Source organism: Aphelocoma coerulescens, unplaced genomic scaffold (assembly GCF_041296385.1).
Source record: "Aphelocoma coerulescens isolate FSJ_1873_10779 unplaced genomic scaffold, UR_Acoe_1.0 HiC_scaffold_100, whole genome shotgun sequence".
In the NCBI taxonomy this organism is placed as follows: Eukaryota; Metazoa; Chordata; class Aves; order Passeriformes; family Corvidae; genus Aphelocoma; species Aphelocoma coerulescens.
In genome coordinates, this window is record NW_027183463.1 from 579549 (window position 1) to 602547 (window position 22999).

The following is a 22999-nucleotide window of genomic DNA, read 5'->3' on the forward strand; positions in this document are numbered from 1 at the left end:
CTTAAGGGTTGTCTTTTTACATTGTCAGTGGGAGAAGGGAGGAAGGTGAGGGGAGGAGGAGAGTTCTGAAGGTGGTATAATTTTCTTTTTTCTTCCTTCTTCTAGGTCTGTTAATAAACTTCTTTATATTCTTTCAAGTTTGGTGCCTGCTTTGTGTTTCTCCTAATTCTAATCGCACAGAAGATAAACAGTAATGAGTATTTTAGACCAAACCACTACACTAAATTGGTGTTTCTGCCCGGTTACAAACCCAACCCGCGACACCCCCTCACACACTAATAAGCCAACACCAGTTACACTCGTCCAAAGCCAAACACTCCTTCCACTCACAGCTAAGAAGACGGCCACTAATTAAAATTCAACGTACAAGGTAAGCAACGAAATGGCCATAAACTTAAATCCTTAAAACTCAAAATGGTGGAGTCTGGTCTCCTTCCAAACAGCCCGCTACCAGGTGACAACCCACTAGGTAGTGGGTGGTTTGAGGACTTTTGGCTCTCGCCTCACTTCAAAACCTCACCCAGCTAGCCTCTCACGACTGCTCCACACAACGCATCCTAAGTGACAGGCTACCCCATCTCTCACACTCCTAATGAGCAAGGAGCCCTCTGCTAGCCAGCCACCCAGCCCCGGTCAGCTCTGCCCCTCTTGAGCAGCCTTCCCCACACCAAGACTTGTCGCTAAGCTACGGGGTATTGAAACACGGATTTTAAAAGAAATGTTAAGATTTTACTTCAAGGTTAGCTTTGTTGAAATTAGTTAAAATAGAGGGACAAGTAAGCCCGGCTGGAATAAATTAAAAGTTAATAATTCATGAAGAAGAGCCAGACCTGAGATGAACTTTTAAGGTGTAAGTAACTGATTGCTAAGTAAGTGATTGCTTAGGAACTGATTGCTTGTCACATTTATATTTGTTTAGCTGTGCTTATAATGAGAAACAGAAAAACTGATAAACAGATCTAAAGAAATGGAGACAATTACTAATTTGCCCCATTTGAGAATCTATTCAGAAGTCACGAAGAGAGGAACAGGAAGTTCACCAAGAGTAATCTGTATTGTCAAAACCCAGAAAGGTAAAAAGGCCAGAGAGAGGGAAAGTAGTTTTATTTCATCTTCCAGGACCCCTCCCCAAATAAGGAGACCACCGACCCAATTCAGAGAACATACCATGCATGCTTAATGACTTTTCAGCTAATTACCATGCGAAGCGGAGAATGGGAGGTGTCGATGGTAAAAAGATGCATTTGTATTTTGAATATTCAGAACTTTTGTAGAGAAATAGACTTTGTATTGTCTTGAAACTTTGCACTGCGTATTAGGGAGCTATCCCACGCAGCTGCCTGGTGCTGGAATAAACATACATTTTCTAACTCTAAACTGTTAGAGAGTCTTTGTCACTCCTAGCTGGCTGTCAATATTAGATCAATGCCCAGATTTTGGTAAATCAGTATCTGCCCCGGTCAGCTCCACCACCAAGCTGCCTTTCCCACACCGGGGTCCTATTTCCCCTTAGACAGACTAACCATCTCCCGGCCCCTGTCTGGCAAAGAGCAATCCCCTGGCCAGCCGCCCTACACTCAGGTCCCTGTCAAGAGTATCCTGTCTGTCCTAAGGATCCTAGTTCCTTAGCCGTCAGTGGCACCCAGGGTCCTCAACTTGCTCTGAGGAGCCCTCCCAAGCACCCTCAGCCTAATGGTCTGTCCAGCCACCTTCAAGCCCCGGTCAGCTCTGCCCCTCCCGAGCAGTCTTCCCCACACCAAGACTTATCCGTGGCACAAACCACCCACCCACTTGCTGTAAGGCTAAGGCGCCCCTAGGAGCTCCCAGCCAGGGAGATCAAGAGCTTAACATGGGTCATGGTCAGTCAAAAGGAGTACCTCTCCTTCTCCCACTTCTCGGGTCCCTCGGAGTGCACTCTATCTCGTTTTTCACTCGCTTCCTCCTTTTCCTGGCCGGGCTCATCGCAGAGAACTGGAACCGCAGTACTCAGGGGTCCACACTCGCTTTGGGAGTCCAGCCACCGGCTCCGGTCCCATACATTCCACATTCGCTTGCACTCCCTTTTACTGCCCCCATTCGCAGGCACTTTCAATCCTTTTCCACAAGTCCTGCTCTCTCTTGGAGGGGTCCTTCCCGAAGGAGAGCCTGCCTGGCTGCCTAGGGAGTCTGCGTTGCCAGGTCCTCAGTCACCTCCTTGGTAGAGCCGGCAATCCCATCCACGGTCCTAAAGAAATCCAAATCCAGGCAGCTAAAATCAGCTGGGCACACCTTCCCGTCTCCGTCCTTCTTTGGGACTGCCTCTGGGGAGTCGCTATCCTGGACAAGACCCCAGTGTCAGAAACAGGCTGACAATATTGCCAATTTTAATTGGTTTTATGAACAGTGACTGAGAATGGGAACCGAGAGTAGCTCAGGAACCCAGAACAACAAGGCAGATGAAGCAGCACGCGCGACGCTGGCTGCTCCCCCGACAAGCATGTCAGCAAAGGAGGACCCGGTGCCAGGCACCGGAACAGTTTATACAGTCTTTTGACCTGCTCAAGATCGGTCAGTCGCTTTTGATCTGCGCTGTCCTTGGCTCGTTTAGGGCTGCATTCCTGGCCAATCATTTTCCCGACAGGCAATTTCTGCTCTTATAGTCCAATCCATATCCTCTCTGGTGCGGTTAGCGATGATGTAATGTCCGTCTCGGAACTTTCCAGATACTCCAGCCCACTGACCGGTCCCATGCCCCATCCAATGCTGATATACATAAGTGCCACTCCAAATGCAAACCAATTCTTAACACTGAACTTCAGTTAACAATCAACTATACCTGAACCCTCTAACCCAAAACAGCCTACTAATTAATTAACTCCTTAACCTTTTTAATTAGCAGAGATCAAACCACTTATAATAGGTATAAAAGACAGGACCACCATTTTGTGGGTGAGCCTCTGGCACCCAGCCACACTTCCAGCACTGTCCCCTTTAGCTTTGCCATTTTTATTGAGTTCTCAATAAATTTTAATAACTCCTTTCCATATCGGATTTGGGTCATTTATAACAATTTGGGGACTTGTCTGGGATACACATACCAGTTCTGTGGGTCCCAGGGCTGCACTCATTGGGAAGGCCAGCCCCGCTGATTTCGGTGGTCCACCTAGCGCCTCCAGTAGATCCTTAGACCCAAGCTGGATTACCAGGAACGAGGAGAACTCGCAAAGCAAAAGTAAAAATTCCCCTGTTCATTTGGTTTTTTGCGGCAGTTATTTATAATTTCTTTGCATGAAGACCCTGCCCACACAGGCGGAGGGGACTTGGCCAGTGGTGGAGTTGGGTGGGAGAACCCTGAAGAGCTCTGGGGGAATCGAGGATGAAACGTCCTGCAGAGTTACAGACTGGATAACAGCGTGGTGAGGCGGAGAGAGAAAGGTAGCAGGGAGCTGCTGGAGTGGGACGTGAAGAGACTGGCAAGTGGCAGAGACGCAAAGTGAGAGGGGTAGCAGGGGAACTGCTAAGTGGCAGAGATGTGAGGTGAAAGAAAAGCGGCGGGAGACGTGAGAAATAGGATAGCTGGTGACGCAGAAAGAGACGGTAGCAGGATTCTGCTGGGGCAAGATGCAACTGTGAAAGAGGCAAGGCGAGATGCAGAGGGACGGACAGGGTGGCGGTGAGGATGCGAAGAGAGGGCAGCAGAAAACTTCTAGATGGTGGGAAGCAAAGGAAAGGTAGCAGAAAGCCTCAAGAAGGCCCTGAAGGGGGGCTTAGCTGTTGGGAGGGAAGGCACTTGTAGTGGAGAAGGAGCCTGAAAACGAGGAGGTGGAAACCAGAAGTGTATAGCAAAGGGGGAAGGATTTGGTTGTTGCATACGGGGGCAGAGAAGGAAGAGGGAATGGAGGATAACTCCAAGATTGTAACGTGGGACAGAGGAAGAGCATAGAAAAGCCTAAGAAGGAAAGTAAAAAGGTACCTATGGATATACCCCTAGAAGCCCTGGAAACAGCAATTACCCCAGGTGCACCGGTGTGGGAGACAGAGGAGTAGAAACTCCTGCAGTTAGAGGAGGCTTTGATTTGCAACCCTGGAAGAGACTAGGTCTGGCTTAATTGACAGAGATTTACAGATCTTAGGCAAAAGCATTACAAGCCTGTGTTCCTATAGTTATAAGTAAAAATGTACACTGGGTATTCTGGTGGAGAGTTTTAACTAGAATAGTGTGATTTCATATAGTTTGAGTTTAGAATGTAGATGGTATAATAGAGACATCTGTGTGTATGTGACATGAGAAGTTATTGGTCAAGACAGAGCTGCATTGCAGCGAGAAGTGCCACAGATGATAGGTCATAAATCCAAAGCAAAGTGTCGTTTTAAGTGCCTATTGGATTAGAATGTTAGAAATTACAATGTAACTCTAAATCTTGTGACTATTCACCATTATTCGGAGGTATTGTAAAATCTCACGCCTTGACTGATGCATTTTGTTATTTTAAACAATAGATCCAATTATTCACATGGTCCCATCCCTGAAAGTTATTTCCTCCGACGAGTGAAACGTGAGAAATTCTACACACCGGTACCTCTGGGAACCCCAGGAACCCCAATTACCCCAGATGTACCCATACCTTTGAAAGCTCCTGCGCCCCTGATTACCCCAGGTGCCCTGGTACCTCTAGAAACTCCAGCACCCCCGATTGACCCGGGTGCACTGGTACCTCTAGAAACACCAGTGCCTCCGGAGAGGAGGATACCCTCAGATGGACCTAGCCAGAATACTAGGAGTAAAGCAATATCCAGGGGCAAGGAGAACTCTAGAGATGGGAGTCACAGGCTCCAAGTGTGTCCCCTCAGAGAAGTACTGATGGAAGGAATGCAAGGAGGGGTAGGGTTTGTAAACATCTGTCTTAACTCCTCTGAAGTGAGAGCCTTCAAAAAGGAGTTGAAAGGATTACTGGATGAGCCTCTTGCTTTGTCTGAACAGGTGGATCACCTTTAAGGACCAACCACTTATTCTTGGGACAAGATGCAGTCCATCCTAGGCATGTTGTTCACTCAAGAGGAAAAGCACGTTATGAGGATGACAGGTATGAGAATTTGGGAAAAGGAACACCGGAACGGACAAAAAAGTGGGGAGGAGAAAATGCCCATTCCCCCTGGCATCACAACACCAAAGAGGGAAGGCCAAACATGGAGGACTATAGGGCTTGATAATTAGAGGAATAAAGGAGGCTGCTCCATGAAACCAGAACGTCAATAAAGTTGTTGATGAACAGCAAGGGAAAGAGGAAACCCCCACAGAATGGTTAGAAAGACTCAGGAGAAACATGAGGCAATATTCTGGCATAGATGCAGAGACAGAGGCTAGCCAGGTATTATTAAAAATCAACTTTGTCATGCATGCCTGGCCAGATATCCGGAGAAGGATGCATAAGCTTGAGGATTGGCAGGAATGAGAATTAAATGAACTATTGAGGAAGGCCCAGAAAGTCTATGTTGGAAGGGAGGAGGAGAAAATAAAGACAAAAGCTAAAGTTATGGTGGCAACTGAGAGAGAAGGGAATTGACCTACGAGAAGTGGAACTCTTTGACAGGATAGGGGGTGGCAACAACAGATGCTCGCTGGAAGAGATGGTCTGAAGATCCCTCATCTGCCTCACGATCATCGCCAAAGACAGAGACTGAACACAGGAGTCCTGGCCTGGCTGAGGTGGGGTGTCTGCCAAGTGTTGCCTGCGGGTGTGCCCGCTGGGAACTGGTACGCATTCCTGAGGAAAATTAGTGCAGGTCGCAATGGACTGCGCCGTTCTTGCTGCCCAGGCGGGAAGGACCGCGCTGAAGCGAAAAGGAATGACCTGTCCTGTACACCTGTCCTGTACGCCTGTCCTGTACCTGTTTCCCAAAGCAACGGGCCCCATAACAACGGCTGCAGATTTCCCCACCTCTTGGCCAGTTGCCCCTCGCTTCTGAAAAGGACTATAAAGGGACTTTCTGAAATAACTGAGCCCGAGATCTCCCCACAGAAAGAAGACGAATCTATTGGCGGAAGACCACGAGGCCTTCGTCTCATCCGTTGGTAGCTACTGCCCCCCCTTTTTCTTCCTCTCTACTTTGTTTTTCTTTATATCTCTCTCTCTCTTGTTTTTCTTTATCTCTCTCCTCTATTGCATTACTGTGTTGTGGGCACTTAATAAAGGTGCACTGTTTTGATTAAAACTGAAATCCCTTGTGTCCTTTTACACTCTGAGATCGATAAATGAACCATCACAAGCCCCGCTTGCATTAGCGGATCGTGACACTCGGGAATGGTAACAAGCTGGATGAAGTGAGAACAACCACTAAAACCAAGGTCCCATATGTTTTTATTGTAAAGGGAAGGGACATCTAAGGAGGAATTGTTCTCAAAGGAGTAAAGATCTGGAGGTTTTTGAAGAAGTACAAAAAGGGAAAACAAAAGATCAGGAGTGTCAGGGACTCTATCTCTTGGGAACAAAATAGCATCGTGAGCCCCTGAGAAGCTTAAAATTAGGTCCTCAGGGAGAAGAATTTGAGTTTTTGGTGGACACAGGAACTGAGAGAACATGTGTCTATAAGATCCCAAAAGGATGTGAGAAGAGCCAGGAATCTTTACAAGTAGTGGGGGTGAAAGGGGAAGGATTTCAAGCGTCTATTGTTAAACAAGTAATCTTTAAGGGAAATCACAAAACAGGAAAGGGGGACATATTACTAGTACCAGGGGCAGGATGTAATCTTCTTGGGAGGGATTTGCAAATACAATTAGGAACTGGGGTACTGCCCAAAGAAGGGGAAATAGTAGTTAAATTGATCAAACTAAAAGAGGATGGTGAAAAACGGACAAATCCAATTGTATGGGCAGGACCAGAGAATCAGAGTGAATTTGACATGATGTCCATTATGATTAAAAAAACTGATAAAAGCCGCCCAATCCAAGTTCCTATTCCTCGGAATAGTACCCTATTTCCTCGGAAGGGTGTAAGGGATTACAACCCATTATTAATTCTCTGGTCAAAACCAGAACCCTCGAGCCATATATGTCCCCACATAATAACACTCCCATTCTACCTGTTAAGAAATCAGATGGTACCTATAGACTGGTACAAGATTTAAGGGAAGTAAATAAGAGAACTCTTGACCGCTATCCTGTAGTCCCTAATCCATACACCCTTTTAGGTAAGATACCACCCTCGCATCAATGGTTCAGTGTAATAGATCTCAAAGACACCTTTTGGGCTTGTGCCTTAGTTGAGGAAAGTCGAGACATCTTTGCTTTCGAGTGGGAGGATCCTAATACAGGAAGAAAACAACAGCTTAGGTGGACAAGACTACCCCAAGGGTGTAAAGAATCCCTGAATTTGTTTGGGCAGGCCTTGGAGGACACCCTACGATCCTTTGTCCTAAATCCCAACATTAAACTCATACAATATGTAGATGATTTGTTACTCTCTGGGACAGAAGAAAGAGAAGTTAAGAAGGCCACAATAGACCTCCTAAATTTTCTAGGAGCTCAGGGATTGAGAGTGTCAAAGAAAAAACTCCAATTTGTGGAAGAGGAACTCCAATATTTAGGTCACATAATTAGCAGAAGCAGCTGACGGTTACATCCAGAACGAATTACAGGGATAGTTATTAAACCAAAACCAAAGAAAGAACTAAGGCAGATTTTTGGACTGTTAGGATATTGCTGGCTATGGATTGAAGGATACACCCAGGCTGTTAAATGGTTCTATGAGAAATTAACTGAAGAGGAAGTAATCTGGACTAAGGAGGATGAAGGCAGGTTTGAGAAATTAAAACAAAAATTGATAACTGCCCCAGCCCTCAGTCTCCCTGCTCTAAAAAAAGCCTTTTCTCTATTTGTGAACATAGACAATGGGGTGGCCCATGGGGTCCTAACTCAAGACTGGGGAGGATCTAAAAAACCAGTTGCGTACCTATCCAAGCTGTTAGATCCCGTTCGTAGGGCGTGGCCCACATGCATTCAAGCTGTAGCCACCACTTCACTGTTAGTGGAGGAGAGCAGGAAATTAACCTTTGGGGGAAAGTTAAACGTATACACTCCTCATTCAGGAACATTTTAAATCAAAAGGCTGAAAAATGGCTCACAGCCTCTTGGATACTCAAGTACGAGGCCATCCTAACAGGCTGGAATGATCTGGAATGGATCACAAACAAATATTTGAACCCAGCTCAATTCTTATATGGGGAGCTGGTTGGAGCTTATGTCTGCCTAGACATAATTGATTATCAAACCAAAGTGAGGGAGGACTTAACTGACTAACCACTCCAAGGAGGGAAGATTCTGTATATAGATGGCTTCTCAAGATGCATATAAGGGTGGTGGAGTGAAAGCTCCTCTGGACTCAGGCCCAGAGGGAAGCCAAAGCACAGGGGTTGAATTAAAACCTTTGGACAAGCTGAGATACATGAAGCCACACCAAAATGAAATAGAAATATAGATCTTTTTAACTTTTAGTAGAAATATATGCTAAGTGCCTTAAACATTGAAAAGCTGTAGCACAGACCTTAAACACAGTTCTTGCTGCAGCAGTGTTACCTATTCACAGAATTCTTCACTTTAAACAAAATATAGGTAGAATCATACTGTTTACATTTTTTAGATAGAGTGTTCACATAAATAATAAGAACTGATAGAAACTATAGACGCAAATCTGTGTAATACCTATGTAACACCTGTGGAAGACTTATGATTGTTAGAATTAGACCAGGATAGGTTAAGAAAAGGAAAACTAGAATTGTGTGTTAATCATATTGGTCAGTTAACAAATATAATCCACAATTCTGTAAGAAAAAATATAGAGCACATAGAGCACATAGAGCATATAGAAGAAGAAGAAGTTGTTTTCTGCCTGCTGTTTGCTGTTGCTGCTTGGCTTTATCATGAAGCCCCTTTGAACTCTGCCTTCAAGAAAGCTATGAGACTATGAAATAAAGAACTTAGCAGAACAGCAGCCTCCTCTGCTCTCTTACCCTGGTCTGAGAAGGAAGGGTACCCCGTCAAAAGCTCAACACAAGGGCGACAGAAATCAGGGGATGCCATCATAAATGGACAAAAGATGATAGTAGCTGAAAAAGGAGAATTGCCCCCAAATTGGTCAGCCCAGGCTTGTGAATTATGTGCTTTAGTCCGGGCTTTAAAGTTAATAGGCCGTGGAAGAGGAACAATCTACACTGACTCAAAATATGCCTCCAGCATGGTGCATCCCTTTGGAAAGACATGGGAAGAGAGAGGGTTACTAAACTCAGAAGGGAAGGGACTGATTCATGAAGGACTGATTTTGGAGGTCTTAGAAGCCCTGAGATCAGCAGAGGATATAGCTGTTGTTCATATTAAAGGTCACCAAAGGGGAATGGCTCCAGAGATTAGAGGAAATACTCTTGCTGACAGAGAAGAAAAGGATGCTGCAGAGAATGGGAAGGAGAAAGTAATGATAGTCCTAACTTCCAAAGATAAAGAGTCAGAAGCTCCAAGGTTTAGTAAGCAAGAAGAGGAGAGGTTGAAGGAAATAGGAACAGAAATAGATGATGCAGGTAATTGGAAACTCCCAGATGAAAGGCAACTGTTAAACAGACCCCTCACCAAAGAAATATTAGAAAGAACACATCAAAAGACCCATTGGGGCAGTCAGGCCCTTTGTGATGAAGTTTTGAAAAGTTATGGGTGTATAGGTGTTTTTGGAATTGCAAAAGAAGTAACCAAAAGATGTGTGATTTGTCAGAAGATGAACAAAAAGGTAATGAGAAGAACAACTTTAGGTGCCTAGGACCTGGCCCTAAGACCCTTTCAAAATATACAAGTGGATTTTACTGAACTTCCCCAAATCCAGCGCTGGAGATATTTACTGGTAGTGGTGGACCATTTAACCGATTGGGTAGAGGCTATACCTGCTGTGAGAGCAACAGCCAACACCGTCTCTAAAATGTTGTTGGAACAAATTATTCCCCGATATGGGATGGTTAACCGAATTGATTCAGACGGTGGAACACGCTTTGTCTCTAAAGTGTTACAACAATTAGTCCAAGCACTGGGGATAAAATGGGAGCTACATACACCGTGGCACCCGCAAAGTTCCGGACAGGTCAAGAGGATGAATCAAACTCTTAAAAGGGCATTGACCAAATTGATGATTGAGACTCAGATGTCTTGGATAAAATGCTTACCCCTTGCGTTACTAAGGGTTAGAACGCAACCACGATCTGACCCAGGGGTATCTCCCTACAAAATGATCTTTGGGTTACCTTTTTTAGCCACAGCTCACAGAGCCGCAACTGGTGAGGAAGGGGAGGCAAACATCACAAAATATATTAAAACCATAGCCTGAAATTTGGAACATTGAAGAAAACGAGGGATGATTCCCCAAACTGCCCTTCTAGATTTAAAATACATCACCTCGAGCCTGGGGACTGGGTGTTAATTAAATCTTGGAATGAACCACCATTAATACCACAATGGGAAGGCCCCTTTTAGGTGCTGGTAACAACTGAGACAGCCGTCAGAACTGCTGAGCGAGGCTGGACCCATGTCAACAGAGTTAAAGGACCTGTCAACGAACCCTGCCAGTGGACTGTAACATCAGCAGCAGGACAGTTGAGGATGCCCCTAAAGCGGGTGGCAAGTAGACCGGTGGTTTGGGATACCTAAGGGACAAAAACTGTATAAACTCTGACATCGTCCCAGGGATGGTTTAATCCGTCCACAAACAGCGGGGGAAGGTTTGGGGTATAGCAATCACTGTCTTTGTATGTGTGTAAGATGCAAAAAGAGGAAAGGCCCACCTGGTCCTTTTAAAATCTATGGGGTTCTTGCTAGCTACGTACCCTGTTTGAAGTATCTGAACCCCAGAACTGTGATTGTCGTTTTATGTTGTGGATTCAAACTATTGCTGCCAGAGAATCAAGAATTAACCAAAATCGAATAGGAAGAGAACATCAAAGAGAATCAAACCCCGTATTTCCAAATGCCAGCAGGAACTCCGTATGATGTGGATGTGAGCCTACAAGGCCAGAGGGCAAGACCAGCTGGATATCTGTACTCTCCACGTAAGGAGCCAGCTATGGGAGGCAACCCCATAGGCTGTGGCTGTGGGATTAGGAGTCCTACTGGACCTCTGGTGCTTATTCCACTTCTTATTTGGAGATGCAAGGAGACTCCTGCTGGAAGGGTTATCAAGATCTATTTTATGGAAGTACCTGGGATTCTTATCTGGTAACCCATACTCACATGAAAAGGTGCTTGTTATTCATCTTAAACAGCGATAACTTATTTGGGCAAGCTTGGTGAAAAAAAACGATTAAGACCAAAGGTATGAACTAATGACACAGATAAAGAATCTAACATACAGCTCAAGCCAAATAATGGTTTCAAAGAATACGAGGGGGGATTGCTATAAATGACTTATTGAGAGGTGGCTTTTGCCGTATGTTGTATGAATTATGGGTCATCTTATGAGTTATATTATGAGTTGTGATGCTGAATATTATGATATTTTCCCAGGGAAAATATCAAGGTGATAGGATATGTTGAAATGTTTAGTGTTGCTGGGGTGGTCTTGTTGTGGAGGTTGGTTTTGCAGGGCTGTATATCTGTATGTTGTAATAGCAGTTCTGGGGTTTGCAAAGGGCTGCGCTGTTGCCAGCCAGACTTCGAAGGCACCACCATAAAAGGACTAGGACTCCAACCAGTGAGGACCCTGAAGGCCACAGCAACAGAAAAGCACAGGCTCCCAAATGACTGACCAGGGGGCGAGACTATGCAAAGCTGTGAATAAATATGCATCAGGCTGATGCAATCACAAGGGTATAAAAGGCAGGACTACCATGTTGTGGGTGAGCTTCTGGCACCCAGCTACGCTCCCAGTGCTGTCCCCTTTTGCTCTGCCATTTTTATTGAGTTCTCAATAAATTTTAATAACTCATTTCCATATTGGATCTGGGTTCTTTGTAACAGGGCAGCAGAGCCAAAAGGCAGGCTGGGGCAGGTCCAGGGAGGGAGCGAGTGAGCCAGCGAACAAATAGCAGCGAGCAGCAGCGAGCCCTAAAGCTCATGATAGAGCCTATAGAAGTTAGAGTTATATAAAGTTAGAGTTTATATCCCCTGTCCCCTGCCAAAGTCTGCTCGCTGACAGGGGAGCATTGTCCACTCCAAGTTTTCTCTGCCATCCATTGGTGGAGACCTTTCACCATCTGACTTGAGAAGCCTCTCTGGCGTGTACAGTGTCACCTACTGACTGCCTGTCCCATGTGAGGTGTTGACAGGCAGAGTTTCCCCAGAGACAAGGCTTCCCCCATCTCCTGGCTGCCTCCTGCAAGCGGCACACGTGCACTTCCTCCCTCAGCATGCCTCTGACAGCCAGGGTTGAGACAAAACAGAATTAGCTGAATCAAAGCTAAATCACAATGTCTTAGTTCCATGGATACAAACTAGCAGGTGAAATTGCTGGGTGTGCATGTGTTAGAGAAGTGATTCCCCATGCACCCAGTGCCAAAATCAAGTAATGCTTCCTTTCGAACGCTGAGCTGGCAGAGGGGATGGAGCCCTGCTTGGTAACCTCTCATTTTGGCCATTTTTACTGAACAGTAAAGAAAAATCAAAATGAAACCATTTCCATTAAGTTGTTTTCTGACACTTTACCGTGCTGTAAATCTAGTCCCTCCGGATGGGAGAGAATTTACCGAAAGTCCTTGCAAGGAGTTTGAGAGATAAACCGAGATGTCTCCTTTAGTTTCAGTGCTTCCAGATAGTTGTTTATTAAGTCTTATCAGAGGAACAGAGCCACTAGGGTGACCCAGGTACAGCACAGAAAGAAGAAAAGTAGGAGTGAGTCCAATCATCAAGATTTACACAGCTTTTTAAAGATATTTTAACCAATAGTTACTAAAAAGGTACATGATTTTCACTTTCCTACCAATGATTCAGAAACACGACTAGGAACTGCAGAATTTTCTATCCAATCAATCCAAACTACTTTTACTGCAGAACATGGAGTAGTAGAAGAAGGAGAAGAAGGTTTAGAGAACAACAACAATCCTCCATTTTGATATTTTTTACTCTTTTCTATGTACTACAAAGAGAAGCCCAAAACCTCTAAATTTTTCACCCTGTGACAATCTTACATAGAAGTCTATCAGCTAATTCATACCACTGTATTTTCTAGCTGTTGTCTGACTGTTGGTAATTTTTTCCAAGGTTTGAAGCTAAAGCACTGTTGTTCAGGGGGGTAAGAACCCTTCAAAACAGGCAGAGAAATCCTCTCAGCAACCTGGGTTCCTACAGTTTTCCTCTAGCTGACCTGTTCTGGGGGCCAAAGCTCTGTGCCCCAGGTGGCCTGGGTGTGTGCAGAGAAATGCAGCCCCCACAAAGCCCTTGGTTTTCCCACAAGTCATCATCACTCCTTCCCAGGTGCGCCCAGCTCTGGCAGGAGAGAGAGAGCCCACGGCGCAGTGGGCACCGTGCCCTCCCAGCCGGGGCTCTCTGGCACAGAGCAGCAGCAGCGCCAGCACCTTTCAACCCGCTCCTGGCCTTGGCTTCAGCCGGGAGCCAGAAGCCTCTGGAAATCAGCACTGCCAGTTGCATTCCCAGCTTGGAGCAGCTCCTGCGGGTGAGCAAATCCTGCCCGTTCGACTGCTTCCATAGAGGACGAAAGGCAGAGGCAGAGATGTACCTACAGAGGGGACCAGGGCGTGTCCAATAAAAGTGCAAATGTGTGGGGAGATTTGTTAGGAATTATTACAGCTGTCATGCAATTAGTGCCTTCTCTCCTGGATCTGTGCAATGCTTTGGGCCATTTTCTTGGTCTAGTTTCCTTTGCTTTGGTCCCATCTCAGTGTTCACTTGGGGTACAGGCTGCAGGTGCTTGGGGCACTCTTTGAGTTACTCTTGGAGCCCTTGAACAACAGGGTTTGGCCCACGAGGGGACTTTGTGCTGCTTTGTGACAGAGGAGAACTTCCCAGGCTATTGTGTTTGCTGCAGGGAAGCTTGGGTTGCTTTGCATCAATCCCCAGACCAACGCAGAGCAGCTGCTTTGTGATGTCAGGGCATGGTTGCCACGTTGTGGTGCTGTCATCAGAAGGTTGCCTTGGTGCACAGAAGGTCTCAGTGTCAGAGCAGCTCTTGGGCTTGCTCAGAGCAGGAGCATCCTCCTGGTTGAGGCCTTGTCAGGGGGCAGCTGCACTCTGACAGGAGCCTTGTTTTTTCTTGTGTTAGAGCACAGTCTGCAAACTTGCACAGCAGTGCTAAAATCATGGAGGCATTTGCTGCTGCAGTTTGCACTGTGTATGGCATTGGTTATTCTGCCTATTACCTGACTAACCTGACACGTGAGTAGAGGTTTTCCCTGGGTGTAACCCAACCTGGCTTGTGTAGGCCTTCCTGCTCTTTCTTAGTAACTGAGTTGATTTTGAAACAAAAAGACCATTAGGATGCCACTGCTTTGGTAAAGCTCCTGTCAACACGTTCAGCTCAAAAGAGGGTGTCTGTAGCCAGGGAGGTGCGGGCAGCATTTGCAAGGGAACGTGCAGGGGTTCCCTTCCCTCCACGGGAGAGTCTGTGGCAGCCGAGTCTGTCATTTCCTCAGGGGGCTGGGTGAAGCAGGACAACTTTGAAAAGGCAGCCTGGGAGGTGTTCTCAGAAGGCCTTCAAAGAACTCTGCAGTTGTGCCTGGAATTCAGGGAAAGCTTCTTTTTTTCTAAATTTTGTCATTAAAAAGATTTGACTGTCTAACTCGACCCTTTAATGAGTGCTAAAATAGTGATTCTTTTTGCAATGAAGTGCAAACTCCCAAACAGTGAGTGTCTGCTCTTGAACCCCAGAGCTGCTCGTGGGCTGTTTCACAGTAGAACTATGACACCTCAGGGGGGTTTGGGGGAAGGTTTCCTGGGCAAAAGGTTTTCAGTAACTTAATGAGAATTAGTGCATGCAACTTATTTTTTAAAAATAAGAACCTGAAGGAGAGGATAAAAAAGGCAGCTTTAGCTGTTGGTCAGAAGAGAAATATTGGGTGTTAAAGAACATTTTGCATTTTCGTGATCAAGTTTGTATTCATTTACTGGCAAAAGAGGCCAAAGCCTAGGCACAACCAAGAATATTGTCCTGCTCTCTTGCTGGATGTGTGGAAGAACTGTGTCTGCTGGAGGGCTGTTGTGAAAAGAAAACCCTCTCTGTTTGGGTGGACTTGTTCTGCGGGATTAACCAGCACAGGCAGTTTTTTCACAGCATCTGGTTCATTTTCCCTTCCCACTGCAGGTCACTTGATCCATGTATTCGTCAGTCCTGACCCTGAGGTGAGTGAAAGGAACCTTTGATGTTCCTGGTGTTTAAGAACTGTGGAGCAAGCTGTGAGCTTGGCCTGTGGCAGTAGAGTAAGGAGGCTGAGCTGGGTGGGCAGAAAGAAAATCCATGTTCATGTCTGCAGCAGCAATAGCAAAGGCATTGCTGTGTAATAGCTGCTTTTGCATTTCAGAGCTGTCGCAGAACTAAAAGCCCAGCTTTGCAGAGAGAACGTTGCTTGCTGAGAGTAGCCAGGCTGCAATATCTAATTCAGAGCAATATGCAGTACTGTTGAATTAGCCCATTTTACTTTAGTTGGAGGCACTTGGAATCCCATTGCTATGCAAGGTTATGATTTCTCCTTAGTAGAGCTGGTTGTAGAGCTGAATAGAGATAAGGTTAGAAATGACAGGTAACTTCCTGTCCCTCACACTCCTGCCTGTCCACAGAGCCCAGAACCAACCTCAGGCTCTCCTCTGGCTCCCTCTGCTCCTGGAGAAGAGGCCAAATGGGTGAAAAATGTCCGGAAATCTCCAGCTGGCATCAGACGTGAACCTGAACGTCCTGAGCCGGTAAGTGCCAGTTGTGGTTGGGGCTGTCTTTAGAGGAAATCAGAGCTGCAAGTTTCTGAGAGGCCAGCACTTGCTGGTGGTGGCCGAGGATGCTGAGTGCTGGAGTCCTGGCAGGACCTAGCGATTCCCCCCAGCCAGTGAGAGCTGGAACACGGCCTTTGAGCTGTCATGTTTAGGCCCCAGCTTGCTGGGATTCCAAGAGGGGCAAACGTGAATCATGAAGGCTCCCCTGTCGCCAGAGGAGGGAGCGCTCCAAAGACACCGCTCTCAGCCTTGCCAGACACGTGGGGGACACGGTGGCCTGGAGAGCCGTGTCCCACTGCACAGGCTGGCCAAGTAGCTGCTGGCACAAAAGCTGTTGATGTGAGCACACAAGTGCTTTGGGGTGGTTTGTCCACATGAGCTTCTTGGGTGGGCCGAGCTGGGAGTATTTCAGAGACACACTGGGGACGGGGAGGTGCTGCTTGAAGTCAGGGACTTTGGTGCCTTGGTTGCCAGGTTGTTCTTTGGCCTCATCAGGCAGAGCAGTGAGGAGCAGAGCTGACAGGGGCTCTGAGTGTGCCTGTGTTTTTGCTTTTGATAAGCTACAAAGAGATGGTTGTATGATAGAAACAAATTTGCTTCTCTTTTGTCTAGCAGGACAGGTGTAAAATCCTACCACATCCAGAGAGCGAGGCGTGGAAATGACTTGAAGGAGCAAGTCAAGTAAAGTAAATTCGGTGCTGGAAGAGTGAAGTTCTGTCACTCTAAATCAGCGTGATGCCTGGAGGGTTTTATACCAGGTTTGCACCTAAGCTGATGCTAAAGAAGTACATAAGGTCCAACATAGACCTAAGGTTTGCACAGCAGAGTTTAGGCTGACAGCTAAGGGAGCATACATTCAATGGTCTTTCCAACCCAAAAGGCTAATGAGAAATGTTGGTATTTCTGCTCTCCTTCATTGTTTACACTATAGAAACATATTTTCTGAGATTTTGCAATTGCAGCTAAAAATCATGGCCAGGTTAAGTTATGTAAGTAGTTGTTGTGCCTTTAGAATTGCGCAGGTCAATATCAGTGTAGCTGCTTCTGGTCATACAAAAAGCTCTTTCAAGATACATCTTAAAGAGAAATGGGTTTTTCCTTTTCATTCTTAAGTGCAAAGCCTTCTCCAGGACGTACAGCAAACAGGTTATCTAGATTGCCTTTTCACAGTGACAGAACACTCCCCCTTTAATCTGCCTGGATTGCACAATTCTCATCTGTATTAAGGAATTTCATTTAGTCTCTGCTGTAAGTAAGTGATTTCTGTGCAAGAGGGTTGATCAAGAATAAACCCAAATTAACAAGAGTGGTATTTGTTAGGGCTACCATTGCTCATCACACACTTTGAACAAGCCATACCATCAAGCCCAAAGCTAATATGGCTCCTTGTTAAATATTTCTGATGGATTGCACATCCTTGTGTGAAGAGGGAATTGGGATTTAAAGCCAGTATTTATGCATATATAAGCATTGTGCATGAACATTGCATGTTCAGAATGAAAACCAAATATCACCTGTACAGGGTAAACACTGCAATAACACAAACACGCTTCTCCCATCAGGTTCACAGGCAGTTTAACCAATTCTGTGCTTGCACATAGCCTGTTCTGGCATCTGGTGTCATTCTGAACCGGGGAAAGTCACACATAGATACTGTAGGACCATGAAAATCTCTCCAAATACAAACCAGTCTCCAGGTGACACAAGTGACTACAGCAACCTCCAATAACGTAGCAGGGAACCCAGATTTGTTGTGTTCTCTTTGTCATTATGGGTTTATAATTCACAGACTCAGAGAAGGGCTTGAGTTGGAAGGGACCTTAAAGACACTCTAGATCCAGCCCCTCTGCCATGGGCAGGGACACATTCCACTAGCCCAGGTGGCTCAGACCACATCCAAGCTTTGGCAAATACCCAAGGACACCTTTTCTGTTTTTCAAGGTCAGATTTCCATGCTCCTATTCACAGATGGCTCCAGTCTCATGCAGAGGATTGCTGGGTTGGTCACTCTCATCTCCACAACCCAGCAATGGTCCTATTTTGGATGGCTCTCACTGCTCCCAAGGCCCCAGGGACCAGCTACTGCCTTTGTTCCTTCCGCTTTCCTTTCCAGGATCAGTGATTTACCGCTACTTCCTCCACGTCTGAGACAACTGGAAGAGATAAGGCACTGCGGATGCAGCTTCTGACAGAGAGCTGATAACACTCAGCTGAGTATTTTATTCTCCTGCCACTACGCTGTCAGGCTGCCTACACAGAGTTCCTCCTGCTTGGAAAGGGGCTGGTGTGAGCAGCAGGAATTGATGCTGGCTGGAACACTTCAAAGAACTGGACAAAAGCAGCCTTCTCTGGAAGGCCACCAGCTGCCCTTTGCCAGCAGCACAAGGTGTGAAGGCCCCTTTGAAGGCCATCCCTGCACAAGGACAGCCTGGCCTTCCAGTACCTCCGCCAGTACCCAGAACACCTTTCAGGCTTTGGGGCCGGCCCTGTCCCTCGCTCTGGAGAAGCAGGTTGCTGTTAGAGCTCACATATCCACAGTTTCTGGCTGGATTACCACGTTTTACCACAGACAGCCCTTCCGACAACAGTACACAGAGGCTCAATCTGCAATACAAGGGCATTTTTTTCCAACTTCTCCCTTGGACCAGTGTGCAGCAAGCACACCTGGGCCTCATTCAACTCTCTGTGTGGGCCAGGTGTCAGCTTCTGTTGGGAATTTAAAGCTTTTACCCTACTTTCCACAGCAAATCATGAAGCAAACTCAGCTGCACCAAAGCCCAAATTTCACTTTAAAAATTACAATTTTCATTTTCCTCTATTCAAGCCATGAAGAAAACAAACTTTACTTGAGTGAGCTGGAGGCACAGCGTCCTCCCAGATCATTCACGAGCAGAACAATACTCCAGGGGAAGACTGGCAAAGCCAGAGTTTCCTGATACTTAGGAAGCTTTGCAAAACCTTCCCACCTGTGGTGGTACTGCACCCTGCTGAATTCCTGGAGCCCTCACTCACCTCAGGTAGAGTTTGGACAGGAAGGGGCAGGAGGAGGGAAGACTTTGCAAACCCTGTCACGAGGCCAGGGCTGTTTTCATTTATGGTGACACGTTGCAGTACATAATCTTTTATTTAATGGGAGGGAGGGAGGTGCTGAAGGGCAAAAATTCTCAAGTAACAAGGACATCTTCCACTTAAACAGCAAGGTAAATGAAGGGGAAAGTGCAATCCTATCTTTCCTGGAAGGGATTTTATACACATTATTGTTGCTGAATACATGCCTAGACAGTGGTGATTTAGGGCATCTAATCAAGCTCCCACAGTATCACCACATCTGTTTTGCCACATTTTCTTTCTTGTTTTCATTGTGCACGATTTCTCCTCCCCGGCTGGCTCCTGGCTGCAGTTCTACGCTCAGGGGAGCCCCGCTTTCTCAGCAGGCCTCTGCAGCGAGTCTGTAGCCAACGTGTGGCTCTGCTGCCAGCCCAAATGTGCCGTTCCCTTGCCCAGCCTGGCTGCAGCTGGGGGATCTGCTGGGCACGGCTGGGGATTTTCATGGCCAAAATCCTCCAGCGTCCTCACGTCTACATCTGCCCCTTGCTTTGGAGAGCACAAATCACAGGACACTCATCTCAGTTGACAAATGTCATTTATTACAAATTGCTACACCCGCGCTGACAATATATAACTATACAGATCTAACTTCAAGTTCAAAAAAGTAATTTATTAGACTTCTACAACAATGCAATGTAAAACTATACAAATACCCACTTCCGTTAACAAAAATTAATTTATTGCCAACCTCTACAACAACTCACTATACACAAAGATCAACTGAAGGTTAACAACTTAATTTATTGCATACTACTACAACCGTACAGCCCATATATCAGTACAAAAATATCACTATCCTTCTCTAAATAGCCCTATGCCAAGAACTCAATAAACAGCATTCTACAACTGTACAACTTCACACATATTTAAATAGAAATAAAGACATTTATAACCACCACAATATACAGATATAGATGAAATATTAGGTATTACATACTATATCTATAAATACATACATACAACAAACCTATCTCTAGGCAACCATACCAATCTCCATGTCCATACAACTGAATCAATACCAATATATAGCTGTACATCTCAACACATATGTAAATATAGTTATACATAGAAATAGATCAATATACATATAAAAATATAAAAATAGACATATATACCTAACCAAATACCACTATACCTATTTAAGTAGCCATATGCCTAGAACTACATCAATAGAAATAGATACCTAGAAATCAGCATACATAGGAAACAGAACTTAACACAGACATAACAACATACATATATACTTAGATAGATAGATACACATATATATAATTACAAACATATATGTATATATATATGTACAGCATACATCCATAAATATAACAACATACATATAGAAATATACCTATACAAATAGCAACCTACATATAAATATCCATGTAATTATCACTATCTTATGAGCAAGTCCATACATCTTTAAACAGAAATACAAGCAGAGGGATTCCAGCCGCCCCATTTTCAAAGCCTCTCCCTCGGTCTCTTCCTCCCGTGCAGAGCAGCTCTCCTGGACGGGGACAGCAGATGGGACACCTGGGAAGCAAAGGGAACACGGAGTCAGGATCGGGACGTTTCCCTTGGCAGCAGCTGCACTTCCATCAGAGAAGAGAAATCTCAAAGCCTCCCCAGGAGGCTTAGAAAGAAAAACCAGGCCCAGCGGGCCGGGCTGTGGCGAGCGCAGCCCCGGCGGGACCGTCCCGCAGCCCCCGGCAGCGCGGCACAGCCGGCACCGCTCCCGGGCCCTGCCGGCGCAGCTGCCTTGCCCAAGGACAGCCCCTGTGCCGCCCGGGGCAGCCGCGCTGAGCGGCCCCAGCACGGGCAGGGCCCGCTCCTGCCCAGCCGGCCAGTGCCCGCGGCCAAAGCCCACGCCACCGTTTGTGCCTGCAGCTCCCACCCTGGTTTTTGCTTTGCCACCAGCGGTTCCTGCTGCTCCCGTCAGGTGTGGGCAGCCAAGACCGGGGGCTGAAAGTGCTGCTCAGCTGGGCCTGGCCGCCAGCCCAGCCCCCAGCATGGCCACAGGGCACAGAGCTGGCACAGCAGACAAGGCAATGGGGACAGAGGCAGCAGAGTGGGGATAGATGTGGCAGAGCAGCAGATGCCTTGACAGGTACCAAGAGACGTACCTAATTATCCATTGACATAGAACATGTGAAAGAGCGGCCTCTAGAATGAAAACCTTAGCTTGATAGGTGTCACTAGAAACATCTAGAAGCAGAACTAGAGGGAGAGGGGTTCCAGCTGCCCCACCTTCACAGCTTCTCCCTCAGCCCCTTCGTCCCGCCCAGAGCCATCCTCCTGCAGAGGTTCAGCACGTGGGCGTGGAGGAAGCCAAGGGCTGCAGAGCCCCTGCACAGCTGCCATGGAGCTCTTGCCAAGCCCTGCCCAGCACCAGCCCCTGCCGGCCCTTGCCAGTGCCTTGGGCTGACTCAGGGCAGTGTGGAGAGGAGGGTGGGCAGCAGAGCCTGGCACATCCATACCTGGGCTTCTTGGGCTGGCAGAGCTTCCTGCGTTTCTCCAGTCTTCTTTGTGTGTCCTCCTCCTTTCCCTTTCTGGCTGCTATTCCCTGTCTTCTGGCCAGGCCTCTGCTCGCTGTCTTTTCCTTCTCTTTTTCTCTTCCTGGGGCTAGCAGCCTACAAGCCTTTAGCCACAAAGTTGGATTAGAGAGGCAAAGGTGGGAGGCACAAGCTCAGTCCCTTCTTGTTGGAACCAATGTGGGCTCCTTTTACCTTCCTGACACAGAAAGGCTCGTCAGGGCTTCGGCCTTGGCCAGCGACTCTGGGGAGCTCTGGTGGGTGTTTGGAGACAAAGCTGGAGGTGCCTGAAGCAGAAATTCTGGAGGGGGGGGGGGGGGATGGAGGGATGAGGGGGATAAGGAGGGAGGGAGGAGAGAGGGAGGGAGGGAGGGAGGAAAGCAGGGAGGGAGGGAGGAAAGCAGGGAGGGAGGGAGGCCAGAGGCTGCAGAGTTGTGCTGTCAGGAGGAGGCACAGCAGCTCCTTGGCCCCATGACAAACTGCCTGTCTCCCTGGGACACATTGTTCCAGGATTTGTGCAGCTGCCATACCTCTGCTCTTTGGACCTCCAGCACCGTGGCCTCTTCTCCATCTCCCTGCCAGGTCTCAGGCAGGGAAGGGGATGCATCCAGATTGCTTTCTGCCTGGGGCTTGTTGTCTTCTCTTCCTGCAGGGCCACTTTGCTCTTCCCTGTGCATCTCTAGAAAGCAAAAGCATGTGCAGCAAAGTGACGACTTGGAAGACAAGAACAAAACACCAGAACCCACAGGCAAGCCCTACACTGCTTGGCCTCTTGATGCTGAGATTTCTGGGGCCCTGAGTCCCAGGCTGGGACAAGGCTCTGTTCCTGCTCCTACCTGTGCATAGCTCTGTGGGTGCTGGTGACTCGTTGGGGCCAGCTACCTGTTCCCCAAAGATGTCACCTGAGTTCTCCAGCGGGATGTCCACCAGAGCATTCGCCTGCACACAGGAAAGCCTTGCTCTCAGCTCAGAGGCCCGAGAGCGTGCCAAGCAGCCCTGGCCATCACGGCTGAGCCTTGCCTCTGCACAGGAGGAAGGCGCTGGCTGGGGGGCAGCTCTTGCAGGCAGCTCCCGCAGCAGCCTTGGCTGGACACAGGGGGCCGCCAGGCACAGGCACCTCTGGGCAGCCAAGTTGCCTTTGGCCAGCAAGGCTGCAGCCGGCTGCTGAAGCCAGCCTTACCTGCTTGTTCTCGGCCAGCATGGCCTCGAGCTCCAGCTGCTGCTCCTGCGGTGGGCTCAGCAGCTTTGGCCCCAGGCAGACGGCCAGGCTGCTGCAGGTCATTCTGCTGCTGGACACGTGCTGGCCGATGAGTCGCAGCAGTGCCAGCAGCTGCCTGAGGAGGAGCAGCTTTGCTGTGGGCAACTTCTTGGCCCCCCGAGGGAACAGGAAGGCAGCGTCCATCAGCAGGCCCACGTTGCCCACGGCCGTCCCCAGAGCTGGCCCCAGGCAGGGAGCAGCCAGCGGCTGCTGCGCAGCTCCGCAGGC

At 47.4% G+C, this 22999-nt stretch overlaps 1 long non-coding RNA gene across 1 annotated transcript; it reads right to left on the minus strand.

The window, feature by feature from the left end:
- Positions 1-22105: 22105 nt before the first annotated feature.
- Positions 22106-22764, minus strand: LOC138100535 (uncharacterized). Its single transcript, XR_011146838.1, has 3 exons — positions 22694-22764; positions 22350-22452; positions 22106-22192 (listed from the first exon to the last, which is right to left on the minus strand). It is a non-coding gene; the product is annotated as an uncharacterized lncRNA (long non-coding RNA).
- Between the last annotated feature and the right edge of the window lie 235 nt (positions 22765-22999).